We start from the raw sequence: 14,799 nt of genomic DNA on the forward strand, positions 1-14,799 counted from the left end.
ATTTTAAGAACAAAATTATCATAAGATCAACGAGTAAATTACGAAATGATCATAACGTGGAACCGTAACATGGGCACAAGCCAATTGGCGAGATACGAAATTATCATAACGTGGAACTGTAACATGGGTACAAGCCAATTGGCGAGAAAATTCATTATACATTATTTGTAAATATACAGGCGAACCAAAAAACCTTTTAATTTTTCTATTACGGGCAAAGCCGTGCGGGTACCACTAGTTTATAATAAACTAACGTACAGCAGATGACAAAAATGCACAAAAGTAAAAATTTTGCAGTTACAGCGCTTTACTTGCCCACGGTAGTATTTACTCCCGATGAATTTACAGTAAAATTAACTATATCATACATCTGCCGCGAAAGTGACAAAGCTCAATTTTAGAACAACATACTTACTGTTGATTTAAAATCTAACTACCAAACGGCACGCGACCTCGAGGGTCAGTTCGCACTAGATATGAACCCAGGTAAAGCGGTTTGACTGCATAGGCCCTAATTCAGCTGCAGCCCGGGGGGTCCAAAATTGTTATTTGAGTCCAGAAAAGAAAGTTTTTTCTTTCAACCTTTTTATTTAACCTTTTCTTGCATTTGCATGCAGTATGAGTCAATTAAATGCGTTCACAACGTAGAATAAATCCCCCCCCCCCCCTTCGTTGTACTGCCAAGAGACGCCAAATGTATTGGAAGGGTAAATATTGTCCCAAATTTTCAAATTCCAAGGCAAACATCATTGCTATTCTGAAGTCCTATAAATCATTGGGTTCAGATGGCAAAAACTTGAAGATCGACGATCTTTATAAAATTTGGGATTTAGGTCCATTCGTACTCGATATGAGCTTCGGTAAAATAGTTTGAGTGTATAGGCTTTAACTCGGCACTAAGGAGGTTCTAAATTTGCTTGTTTGTCTCCATAACTGTCTTAGTCTTTTCTTTGGAATTTGAAACTTTGGCAAAATATTTGCTCTCCTGACGTGGATCGCGTCACTTTTTAGTACAACTTAGGGGAGGCGTACTTTACTCTATACTGTGAACGCATTCAGTTGGGCTAAAGTACTAATGACCACCCGGTGGCAATAACTCAATTTTGACAAAATGTGCAGGTACCACAAAAAAAAAAAATCTCACTAAATGTAAAACTGTGCTGTCTAGAAAATTTCAAAATGTACTTATGCTATTTCTAAAGCAGAGCTTCTCTAACTGTGGTCTGCGGACCCATTGGGGGTCCGCTGAATCTTAAATAGGGTCCGCGGCAAATTTAGGGAAAAAAAGTTTTAAAAACATCAATTGATACTTAAATTTTGCATTTGAAAACTATAATTTTCACCTTTGAAGTAAAGGAGTAGTCTTTGGTCGAACCGTTATCTGCTTCGCCAAAACCGAAAGAAAAAAAAAAATTGTACCTTAGGTGCAGTCTGTCGTCATGAGAATATGAATGCTCGATAGACATAATTTCAGACTGCACCTTGAAATCTACCTTCGAGGACACTTTACTTCGAGGATCCTACATGTAAGAATGAAACAAATATATTAGTTTTTTCATGGTTTTTTTTATCTTCGAAACGATGTTATACTCAATGTTCTCATTAACTTTCAAAAGATGATTTGTCAGGAGCACACGAATTTCACCTGGCACCTAATATTTTACAATTTTTGTCAGACTGTGCTTACAACTGTTTCGCTTCGGTTGGAAAACAGAAGACACCAGAAGATCAATCGTTTTTGAAGCGGCATGTAAAAATTCAGTACGCGCTCCTCTTGTTGAACCTAACTGAGCAAATTTCACAAGAACTATTGAACTTAGAAGTTAATTTTTTGTTGCAATTATGTTCATGTAGTTCAATTGATCCTCTCATAGTAGCAAAAGAAGTTCCGATATTCGAGTTTTCCTTTTCTGTCGCGAAATGGAAAAAATTCATTCTTTTCGGTGAACATAACTAAGCAATTTTGGGAAGAACAGTAAAACTTAAGCGGATATTTCTTGCTTCAAGTAGAACATAACTAAGATAACTAAGCATTTTTGGGAAGAACTATAAAACTCAAAAGGATATTTCTTGCTTCAAGTAGGATTATTTAGTGCAATTGAACCTCTCATAATGGTAAATTAATTTTCGAAATTCGGATTTTTTTTTGAAGCGGCATGTAAAAATTCAGTATGCGCTCCTCTTGTTGAACCTAACTGAGCAAATTTCAAAAAGAACTACTGAACTCGGAAGTTAATTTTGTGTTGCAATTATGTTCAACCACTTCAATTGATCCTCTCATAGTAGCAAAACACGTTCCGATATTCGAGTTTTCCTTTTCTGACGCGAAATGGGAAAAATTCAGTATGTAACTGGCCCTACCCTTTCGTTGAACATAACTAAGCATTTTTGGGAAGAACTATAAAACCTAAGAGGATATTTCTTGCTTCAAGTAAGATCATTTAGTGCAATCGAGTCTCCCATAATGGTAAAACATGTTTCGATATTCGTTTTTTTTTTTTTTGAAGCGGCATGTAAAAATTCAGTACGCGTTCCTCTTGTTGAACCTAACTGAGCAAATTTCGCAAGAACTATTGAACTTAGAAGTTAGTTTTCTAATGCAATTATGTTCATCTAGTTCAATTGATCCTCTCATAGTAGCAAAACACGTTCCGATATTCGAGTTTTCTTTTTCTGACGCGAAATAAAAAAAATTTATTCTTTTCGGTGAACATAACTAAGCAATTTTGGGAAGAACTATAAATTTTAGAGGATATTTCTTGCTTCAAGTATGACCATTTAGTGCAACTGAGCCTCTCATAATAGTAAAACATGTTTCTATATTCGGATTTTTTTTTTTTTTTTGAAGCGGCATGTAAAAATTCAGTACGCGTTCCTCTTGTTGAACCTAACTGAGCAAATTTCGCAAGAACTATTGAACTTAGAAGTTAGTTTTCTAATGCAATTATGTTCATCTAGTTCAATTGATCCTCTCATAGTAGCAAAACAAGTTCCGATATTCGTGTTTTCCTTTTCTGACTCGAAATGGAAAAAATTCAGTATCTGACTGGACCTACCCTTTCGTTGAACATAACTAAGATAACTAAGAATTTTTGGGAAGAACTATAAAACTTAAGAGGATATTTCTTGCTTCAAGTATGATCATTTAGTGCAATTGAGCCTCTCATAATGGTAAAACATGTTTCTATATTCGAATTTTTTTTTGAAGCGGCATGTAAAAATTCAGTACGCGTTCCACTTGTTGAACCTAACTGAGCAAATTTCGCAAGAACTATTGAACTTAGAAGTTAGTTTTCTAATGCAATTATGTTCATCTAGTTCAATTGATCCTCTCATAGTAGCAAAACAAGTTCCGATATTCGTGTTTTTCTTTTCTGACTCGAAATGGAAAACATTCAGTATGTGACTGGACCTACCCTTTCGTTGAACATAACTAAACATTTTTGGGAAGAACTATAAAACCTAAGAGGATATTTCTTGCTTCAAGTAAGATCATTTAGTGCAATCGAGCCTCTCATAATAGTAAAACATGTTTCGATATTCGGATTTTTTTTTTTTTTTTTGAAGCGGCATGTAAAAATTCGGTCTGCGGTCCTCTTGTTGAACCTAACTGAGCAAATTTCGAAAAGAACTATTGAACTTAGATGTTAATTTTCTGCTGCAAATATGTTTATCTAGTTCAATTGATTCCCTCATAGTAGCAAAATACGTTCCGATATTCGAGTTTTCCTTTTCTGACGCGAAATGGAAAAATATCATTCTTTTCGATGAACATAGCTAAGCAATTTTTGGAAGAACTATAAAACTTAAAAGGATATTTCTTGCTTCAAGTATGATCATTTAATGCAATTGAGCCTCTCATAATGGTAAAACATGTTTCGATATTCGGATTTTTTTTTTTGAAGCGGCATGTAAAAATTCGGTCTGCGGTCCTCTTGTTCAACCTAACTGAGCAAATTTCGAAAAGAACTATTGAACTTAAGATGTTAATTTTCTGCTGCAAAATATGTTCATCTAGTTCAATTGATCCTCTCGTAGTAGCAAAACACGTTCCGATATTCGAGTTTTCCTTTTCTGTCGCGAAATGGAAAAAATTCATTCTTTTCGGTGAACATAACTAAGCAATTTTGGGAAGAACAGTAAAACGTAAAAGGATATTTCTTGCTTCAAGTAGGATTATTTAGTGCAATTGAACCTCTCATAATGGTAAATTATGTTTCGAAATTCGGATTTTTTTTTTGAAGCGGCATGTAAAAATTCAGTATGCGCTCCTCTTGTTGAACCTAACTGAGCAAAATTCAAAAAGAACTACTGAACTCAGAAGTTAATTTTCTGTTGCAATTATGTTCATCTACTTCAATTGATCCGCTCATAGTAGCAAAACACGTTCCGATATTCGAGTTTTCCTTTTCTGACGCGAAATGGAAAAAATTCAGTATGTAACTGGACCTACCCTTTCGTTGAACATAACTAAGATAACTAAGAATTTTTGGGAAGAACTATAAAACTTAAGAGGATATTTCTTGCTTCAAGTATGATCATTTAGTGCAATTGAGCCTCTCATAATGGTAAAACATGTTTCTATATTCGAATTTTTTTTTGAAGCGGCATGTAAAAATTCAGTACGCGTTCCACTTGTTGAACCTAACTGAGCAAATTTCGCAAGAACTATTGAACTTAGAAGTTAGTTTTCTAATGCAATTATGTTCAACTAGTTCAATTGATCCTCCCATAGTAGCAAAACAAGTTCCGATATTCGTGTTTTTCTTTTCTGACTCGAAATGGAAAACATTCAGTATGTGACTGGACCTACCCTTTCGTTGAACATAACTAAACATTTTTGGGAAGAACTATAAAACCTAAGAGGATATTTCTTGCTTCAAGTAAGATCATTTAGTGCAATCGAGCCTCTCATAATAGTAAAACATGTTTCGATATTCGGATTTTTTTTTTTTTTTGAAGCGGCATGTAAAAATTCGGTCTGCGGTCCTCTTGTTGAACCTAACTGAGCAAATTTCGAAAAGAACTATTGAACTTAGATGTTAATTTTCTGCTGCAAATATGTTTATCTAGTTCAATTGATTCCCTCATAGTAGCAAAATACGTTCCGATATTCGAGTTTTCCTTTTCTGACGCGAAATGGAAAAATATCATTCTTTTCGATGAACATAGCTAAGCAATTTTGGGAAGAACTATAAAACTTAAAAGGATATTTCTTGCTTCAAGTATGATCATTTAATGCAATTGAGCCTCTCATAATGGTAAAACATGTTTCGAAATTCGGATTTTTTTTTTTGAAGCGGCATGTAAAAATTCAGTATGCGCTCCTCTTGTTGAACCTAACTGAGCAAAATTCAAAAAGAACTACTGAACTCAGAAGTTAATTTTCTGTTGCAATTATGTTCATCTACTTCAATTGATCCGCTCATAGTAGCAAAACACGTTCCGATATTCGAGTTTTCCTTTTCTGACGCGAAATGGAAAAAATTCAGTATGTAACTGGACCTACCCTTTCGTTGAACATAACTAAGATAACTAAGAATTTTTGGGAAGAACTATAAAACCTAAGAGGAAATTTCTTGCTTCAAGTATGATCATTTAGTGCAATATAGCCTCTCATAATGGGAAAACATGTTTCGAAATTCGGATTTTTTTTTTTTTTTTTTTGAAGCGGCATGTAAAAATTCAGTACGCGTTCCTCTTGTGTAACCTAACTGAGCAAATCTGACAAGAATTATTGAACTTAGAGGTTAGTTTTATAATGCAATTATGTTCATCTAGTTCAATTAATCCTCTCATAGTTACAAAACACGTTCCGATATTCGAGTTTTCCTTTTCTGACGCGAAATGGAAAAAATTTATTCTTTTCGGTGAACATAACTAAGCAATTTTTTTGAAGAACTATAACACTTAAGAGGATATTTCTTGCTTCAAGTATGATCATTTAGTGCAATTGAGCCTCTCATAATGGCAAAACATGTTTCGATATTCGGATTTTTTTTTTTGAAGCGGCATGTAAAAATTCAGTTCGCGTTCCTCTTGTTGAACCTAACTGAGCAAATTTCGCAAGAACTATTGAACTTAGATGTTAATTTTCTGCTGCAAATATGTTCATCTAGTTCCATTGATCCACTCATAGTAGCAAAACACGTTCCGATATTCTTGTTTTCCTTTTCTGACGCGAAATGGAAAAAATTCATTTTTTTCGGTGAACATAACTAAGCAATTTTTGGAATTTTTACCAGACTTTTTTATATTTTTATTTGTAAAAGCCTTTTTCTACTCATATGAACATTTGTTTCTTTTCTTTTTTTTTTTTTGAGCAATTGCTTATTGCTTTCATTTGACTTGTTTTGATGTCCTATGATTTTATTTTCCCACCAGCACCCTCTGCAGCACTACCGTCGACCGGCCTGCGCGTATATCCTACGCTCACACGCATACATACACACATTTGCAAATACACATACATACACACAGCTGCACACAGACACACTCATGCCTGCACACAGACACACTCATGCCTGCACACAGACACACTCATGCCTGCACACAGACACACTCATGCCTGCACACAGACACACTCATGCCTGCACACAGACACACTCATGCCTGCACACAGACACAAACACACATGCACACAGACACACTCATGCCTGCACACAGACACAAACACACATGCACACAGACACAAACACACATGCACACAGACACAAACACACACGCATGCATACACATACCTATACACACACACTCATGCCTGGGCACAAACACACACCCCTACATACACACACACACACACAATCGTGATGGCGAAGAACATAACTTGAATTCAAGGAGCCAGTTCAAATTAATTTATCTTTTTTTATTTTTAATCAGTCAAAATGCCGCACCCCTAACGAGAGCCGCTCCTGTCAATCCCTAGTTACGCTGCTGTAAACATGGCAACAGTTTCATCCTAACTTTCCCCAAAAACGGGAGAAAAAGTAGCATCACACTCCAAGATTAAACATCAGTTGATGTAACTTTTCACCTTTTCTTTTTGTACAACTGTTTCGTATTTGTGCGAAGGGGAAAAAATTATTTTTCGGCGCGGCGCCCTTGTCATCGCGGGGCCTGAACTGGCTAAATCAGTCCAATCGGCCTAAGACCAGCTCCGTACAAGTGTTTATTCAAGAAAATAAATAATAATAATTAAAAAAGAACAAATTTTTCAAGTAAGACAAGCAGCACCAAAAATTACTTCAGTGCTGCCATCTAGTGTGCAACATAAGAGATTAAAATTGACCCGATATCTTGGAGAAGTATATTAGTTACTTCTCCAGATACGTCATGGCGCGCATTGGACCATAGGAGTATTCGTATCAGAAAAACTGGAGAAAAATATTTAATGCGCTTTTTTTGTGTCAAAAAATGCATTAAAACATGCTACTTGATCACAATCAGGTACCTATTTATTTGAAAAAAAAAAGATATTTCTTATCACGGGACGCGGGAGCGTCCCGGCCGCCAAGAGAACCAAACGTCAGCAGCCAACAAAAGCAAATCCACTGCTAGGAAAGACAAATGAAAAAAGCGACTAAGGAATAGTTTACACAACAGAACACGTTGGGGTTTTCTGGGTTTTTCACGCCTCTGTATCTCAGCCCCATGAAGACCTCCGGAGTTGAGTTTTGGTATACTAAATCTCTAGTAGCCCCTGACGACATAAACCAAAATACAATCCCCAGGACAATCAGGGGGAGGAGGAATTCAGGTTAGAAAATCGCTGTTCAAAAAACTTTTCGCTTTCTTTGAAAGGGCTACAGCCCAGACGAAAAGACGAATCAAGCTGAAATTTTGCACACTTATTCCTTGTGCCCTACTGATGTGCCTTTTGTGCCATTAGACCCCCTCCCCCCTCGTTTTTACCCCCCAAATTGTAACTTCCCAGGGTTCTGTCACAGCCCCCCGGGGGGCTATGGTAATGAATTTTGCTATACATATTCTTGGGGGGGGGGGGGGGAACACTGAGTACATATCCGAAAATTCAACCACCAGAGACAATATGGGCTGGAGTAATTAAAGTTTGAAAATCACTAATTTTCCTTAAATTCTAGATAAAATCGTTCGTAGCCATAATTCAACTACAGATAAATTTAACTGTGCCCAGTTTATGCATCAATGGCAGGAATAACCCCAGTATGCATCAATAACAGCGTATTTGAGTAACGGTATGAATGTTTCGTTCCTAACTTTGGATGATTTTCTGAAAAACTACGAACGAAGTATGGTTGCACATGATTTTACTGTTTGTTTTTGCGCCAACTTCAAAAATTAAGTTGAAAAATATAACTGGTGTTCAAAGAATAAAATTATTTTTCACTTTTTCGAGCATCAGTACTATTTTTTTTTTTTTCAAAATCATAGTGTTGCAATTCAAATGCTGTGCGTTATGGACATATTTTAAACAGTTAATGACCCTTTTAAACTAATATTTTTTTTAATTGAGTAGCGGTCCCCCCCCCCTGCTACTTTTCTAAAAGCTTTCAATAAAGTAAGCATTTAGGTAGTATGAGTTGAAATGGATCCATTAATTTTTTCAATTACAGACATACTTAGCTTTTTTTTTGACCTTTCTTCGATTTTTATATTACTACTTAAAATTTAAACCATATTAAAAGTCTAGATACAACATTTATTGATGTGTTTATGATATTCAAAACGAAACAATTACCTCGAAACTTTCTCTTAAAATCTCCGTAAAAACGAGCTGATCACATGACTTCCTATCACGTGACTTCCTTTCGCGCCCATTTAATGATAATAGCGCCTTGGAGTAAGCAAGGAAACACTAAATATTTTCACCCCTAGTTTCTTGCGAACCGAAGCAAAAAAAAATTTACACAGATTTATTTTCCCATTGTTGGCAATTTTATTGTGATTCAATGGTTAACTCTTTAAATATCACCAACATTGACCGAATTAAAACCAGATTTAAAAATTATAATTAAAAAAAATTGCCAATTTTTTCGCCAAGTTGGCGACAAAACTTGACAGCCAAAAGCTTGGCCATATATCGCCAAGTGTTTGACAAATTATAACACCACTTAAGATAGCATTGAAATTAACAATGATTTCCCCCCAAAAAGGTGTTCCCCTTAGGAACATCCGAATGCAACCAAAAAGACCGAATGCAACCAAAGGTGCACAACTAGACCCCACTAGGAGTCTACGTACCAAATTTCAACTTTCTAGGGCATACCGTTTTTGAGTTATGCGAGATACATACGCACATACACACGTACATACGGACGTCACGAGAAAAGTCGTTGTAATTAACTCGGGGAATGTCAAAATAGATATTTTTGGTGTCTGTACGTTCTTAGGCATATATCCACGTGTGGTCGGGTCGGAAAAAAAAACTCAACATTCATTCGAGGGTGAGCAAAATGAAAATTGAGGCAGATTTTTGAGTGAAATTTTTTTCACGAATAAAATACTTCCTTTTTTGTAAAAGGAAGTAAAAAAAAGTTTCCGGGTAAAAAATCAGCTAGAAACTGTGTTATAAGTTATCACTATAATAATTTCTGGATTCGAAATCATCCAGAAACTGTATAACTGTATTGTGAGCAGGTCCGTAATTTACGGAGATCAGGAAGGTCATCTCCCCCTCCCGACTTTGAAAAAATATCGTTTTTGCATGTAGGTGTAAGTAGTTCTTGTTGTTTTCCGGGAAAATTTGCATTGAGTGTTTGTGTGTTACGCGTACTGGTACGTCGCCCTGTTGTCGGCGCTTTGTGGTCATTTTAAAAAATACTGCACTCGTATTAAATACCTGGTAAACGCAATTCCAAATCTTGATGAGTTTGGGTTCATTTTCATATATTCTTCATCGTTGTACGTGCGATACTTTTGTATATACAGTCGAGTCCCGACTTACGCGAGGGATGCGTTCCAAGACCCTTCGCGTAAGTTGAAATTTCGCGTTGTGGAAAAGGGTATGTCTAAACACTTTTATAAACATACCCATAGGATTAAAGACACTTGTAAACACCACCTCAAACTGTTAAAAACCATTTCTTAACTATACATTACTGTTTCTTAAATAAAAAATGGAATTTTTATTTATTGTATTTAAAAAATAAACGTTTTATTTAGCATGAAAATCTGCTACGATGCACAAAATCAATGATCAATGGGAAAGGAAGACGTAAACTAAACCACTACGGTACGTACATTATGTAGTAAGAAACACAAATGCACCATAAATGTTGAAACTTTCTCTTTTTACTTCTATCTTCACAAACTTTAAATCAAACAGTGGTATTAGGTGTCATTACATTTCATCAACTTTCCCATATAGAATGAAAAAAATAAATGGAAAATGAGGAATAGTTATTTGTATAAGCGATGTTCAGACTAGTACGGTGGGGGAACTTTCGCTCTCAGTGATGCCAAAGGGATGAACGATTCCCTTCGGAAAAGTTTTGTGTTGCGGGTTAAGAATTCGCGTTAGGAATAAAATTCTTTACCGGGGGAAAAAATCGCGTTATAGCCATTTCGCGTAAGTCGGATCGCGTTGTAGCGGGAGTCGACTGTACAGTAAAAGCTGTAAAGTCGACTATCCTTGTAAGTTGACCGCTATTTTCAGGCACAGAATTAGATCTCTATAAGTTGACTACTAAAGTAGTACACCGCAAGTGGTCAACTTACACAGATTTCATTGTATAGCGCTTCGGAAGCGAATGAATCATTTGTAATAATCCTGTATTGCAAATAGTGCAAATTTTTCGTCAAGTAAACCCCGCAGCAATTGTATGTACATTATATCCGATCATACTATATTCTATTTACCTGTGCTCAAGTCGTTAATTTCCGTAAACGCAGCCCCCCCCCCCCCCCGACATTTAGAGGGGAAGGGTTGTCATTTAACCCTCTCCCCTGGCTTTGAGAAATTAATGTACTAACATGTAAGTGGGCGTGGTTTTGGTTGTTTTTAGCCTACTTTCCCAGTAAAAAGCATGAAGAAGGCTTAAAGACTTGAAAATATCGTGAAAAACAAAAAAAAGTCAAAATAAATAAATAAAATAATTAAATAAATATCGAAAAATTAAAAATTGGAAAGTAGGGTATTGAGATGGGGAAAAATGTCGGTCTGTATGTCGGTCCGTCTGTCTGTTCCCCCTAATAACTTTTGAATGAATGGTCCGATTCGAACAAACTTTTTTTTTTTCGAAAGATCTCGGCGAGGGCACTTCATTCCCATATTTCACTTTTTGATTTGAACTATTTTTTGTTCAACTTTGAACAGTTCAAAAAATCTTAACATAAGCTCCTACGGGGAAATTCAAGGCAATTCCGAACTGTGAGGCGAATTTGCGTCAAACAAACTTTGTAGGAAAAAACTTTTGATGAAAAACTTGTATACAAAATATCTTTTTGATTTGCACAATTTTCTGTTCAATTTTGAACAGTTCAAACCCCGTAACATTAGCGCCTACGGCGAAACTGAAAGTCAAGGTAGATTCCGTACTTGAAGGCGGATTTACTTCAAACAAATTTTGTTGGAAATAGCTCTTGACACTAAACTCCAGACTCCGACTCCGATAATTTAGGGTCACCTGACTCCCACTCCTGTGCCCGACAATTAATCGGACTCCGACTCCCCGACTTCGACTCTGACTTCGTAGCTTTGACAAAAATTTATACAAATGACTGACTCCGATTCTTGGATATTCGACTCTGACTCCTTTATCCCAAAATGAGATTGACTCCGACTCCACAGCTATGGTTTTAACTGTGAAATAACTATTGTTGATATGACTTGTTTTTATTTTCTCGCTAAAGTTTTATTTTAGGTATTCAGTTTTCGTCGAATAAACTCAAAGTCATTTATATTTCTACATAAAGATATGCGCAGACTATTTTTGTTTTTTTTTTGACAATGAAAATTAGTTCTAAAAGCTGACATTTTATTGATTGTTTATTAATTTTGATAAGTGCATTAATTCATTTAAAAAATTATTTTTGGCAACGGGGGAAAAGAAACGATTTTTTTTTGATATGATGTATTTATTTTAATGAGCTTATTAATTTTAATTATTTTTTCGTTTTGAAAGCTGTTAAAGAATTTTTTTTTTTAATGGAAAAAAGTATTATCTGCTTTGTTTAAAAGGTGCTGCTATTTTATTTGTTCGTGTTTTTTTTACGCATCTATTTTTTTTAGATTAGTAAGGAATACTTTATTCCTAGAAATCAGCTTAAAATGTTAAAAAAATATGTTAGAAACAATTTGCGATTTTAGCTATTTTTGAGAATATTGATCTAGTACTAGAAAGTAGTATGGGTATAGGGGAAAGTAGACTCGTTTAGTTCTAGACGGAATTTCTTCTTCGGTATAACTTGCATTGGGTATGCACACGTTGACCCCCTCCCCCTGGAAAACACCGAAATGACGGGCCCGCTGAGGAGTCAGGGAATGAAGTTACTGAGCCAATTGATCTTAAATGTACTATGTACCTTTTCATTCCCTTTTTTTCCCATGAGTGACTAAGATTGCTTATGATTTCATTTTGGAGTGGCTTCACGTTTCTCAATCTCGTCATTATAATAGGTAAATAGCGAGTCCATTTACTTACTGGCGTTTCTTATTTTATTATTTGTTTATTAATATATTTATTTTGAAGACGGTGAATCTTTTCGCATCTTATTGATGCTTTTTTAGTTTCGATTTATTTATTTGCTTCTCTCAATTATCTTTTCATTGGATATTCTGCCGAGAATTTTCCTTATACGTTTTAAACTTTAGACGCTTTTATTATAAATCATATCGATAATTTAAAAGATTTCTTTCACCAAAGATATTGAATTGAATTCCTTTAAAATGCGTTTTTCTATTTGTCACTTTTAATTGAACTTTTAACAGTTCATGCCACAGTTCTTGATCTAGAAAGGCAACAAAAAGAAAAAAAAAAGGCATCTACTTTCAGAAAGTCGGATATTTTCTACATGGTCAAAATGATTCAGCACATCTTAAATGTGCAAATCCGACGAAATTGGATATCAAATATTACCAGAACTCCACCACTTTCACAGATTGGGCTAGGAAAAAAGTAAGAAGCAAGATTCAAAAAAAATAATAAATAAACAAATAAATAAATAAAAACTGCGAATAATTTTAATGCAATGCAAATTATTTTAGACAAATAGATGACGACTCCGTTTTGTAGATAAATTTTGTCATTGGCACATGATATTTCACCACATAGTGAAACACTTAGAAGTTAGCAATCCAGATTTATGTGTGTTATTTACGTGTACATGGTTAGTCCCCTCTTTGTGAAAATGTTAGCGAACTAAATAGAGGAAAGAAAAAATAAGTTTTTAGCAACAAGCACTTTAAAATAGTGTGTTTAAAACTGTTGATGCAGATAAATGATGATGATCGAAATTTTGTGACTTAAATTTAAGAGATAAGAATTCCAAAAATTATTTATTAATTAACAACTGTAGGAATGCTTAAGTTCAATAACAAAGAAACGAAAAACAATTGCCAAATAAAATAGGTTTATTATTCCGAAAGAGTAAAAAAAAATAAATAAAATGAGAATCTTTACAAATGAAGCTTTTTGATACAAAACAGTGGTTTTTGTAAAATATCTTTTGCACCAGAGGGGTCTTTTAATTATTATTATTGTTTTTTTTTTTTTTTTTTTGCTCACGGGAGAAAGAAGAGAGATCCTTGGTTTGAACTAGAAAGTAGCCATCACAGGGGAAAATAAGTGTTCGCCACATTGCATCTTCAGTGATCATGTCACAGTCTCTATAAAGTCTTAGTCTGTAAAGTCTCAGTCAGTAGTCAAAGACTGTTGTAGGTAGTAGTTGTAGTCAGTTGTCTCATTCAGCAGTCGTAGTCAGTAGTCTTAGTCGATTGTCTCAGTCAGTAGTCGTAGTCAGTTGTCTCAGTTAGTAGTCGTCGTCAGTGGTCATAGTCGCCTGTTGATTTGAGATCTTCGCCTTTTCTTACATTTTAATCCAGGCGTCCCAGACGCCATCTGGTTTCTTGTGTTTGTATATGAATCTACAAATTTTAAGAAAGACTTTAGTTAGTCATGCTCAGATTTAATACAATAACGTTTTAGAGCAGCAAAAAAGAAGAAATTTGTAGACCACCCCACTATTCTTGGCATCGTTTTCAGGCAAATCCATTCCCAAATCGATTGGCAGAGCTGCTAAACAACCTTGCTTACAATTTTGCTAGCGGGGCGCACATGAAAGTATTAATATTTGTATTTTGCCGAGTGCTACCCATGGTGAGGCAGACTACAGAAGTAAAATAGGCTTTCGAGATTCAACTTACGAAAAAGAAATTGACGAAATGCGAAATCCTTGAGCTATTTGTTAGGCTTTTCTTTTTTAAATACTAATTAATCTCATTACGGAGATTTTCGCAAATACTTCTTGAAAAGACTTCTTTTTTTTTCATGGTTGTCTTTGTATATGGTTACAATGCGTTGTTCTGTTATAACCTCTCCGTCTTTAGTTATAACACTGATATACATAAGAGGGTTTCTTCAACCGTATCAAACGCAAGGGTTGATTAGTTTGAAAAATGAAGTTATAAACATATATAGAAAGAAAGTAGCGGAATGGTGGGATAAAATGCAGACAGGAAAGTTGTCGTGTAACTTTATGAAAATTTTGAAAACGACTTACTTTTTGAAAAGTTTTCTCAGGCGGGACATTTTGTTCCACTTTTGTTCGCACTTTTTTCTCCATTCTTCTTGACGATCAAACGAACGTTGATTGTTGATGGCG

This window comes from Uloborus diversus, chromosome 2, assembly GCF_026930045.1.
Source record: "Uloborus diversus isolate 005 chromosome 2, Udiv.v.3.1, whole genome shotgun sequence".
Classification (NCBI taxonomy): Eukaryota; Metazoa; Arthropoda; class Arachnida; order Araneae; family Uloboridae; genus Uloborus; species Uloborus diversus.